Source organism: Myotis brandtii, unplaced genomic scaffold, assembly GCF_000412655.1.
Source record: "Myotis brandtii unplaced genomic scaffold, ASM41265v1 scaffold381, whole genome shotgun sequence".
Taxonomy (NCBI): domain Eukaryota; kingdom Metazoa; phylum Chordata; class Mammalia; order Chiroptera; family Vespertilionidae; genus Myotis; species Myotis brandtii.
Genome location: NW_005364633.1, coordinates 606855 through 607131, shown reverse-complemented (window position 1 = coordinate 607131; position 277 = coordinate 606855).

Below are 277 nucleotides of genomic sequence, written 5' to 3'. Positions count from 1 at the left end.
ATTGGCCATTTCATAAAAAACAAACTTGTATTGGGTATTCCTCCCCTCTAGAGCCTTAGGAGGGTCTCGGGAGGTGTAGCTGCATGTGCTGTTTGCCTTGAAGTTGCTCAATGTCTAGTAGGGTAGGGGGCACAAGGGATGGGGAGGGAGCTTATTGAGAATACAAATTGGTGTAGAGCAGTGGTTCTCAACCTTCCTAATGCCGCGGCCCTTTAATACAGTTCCTCATGTTGTGGTGACCCCCAATTTCATTGTTACAAATTGAACATAATTAAAG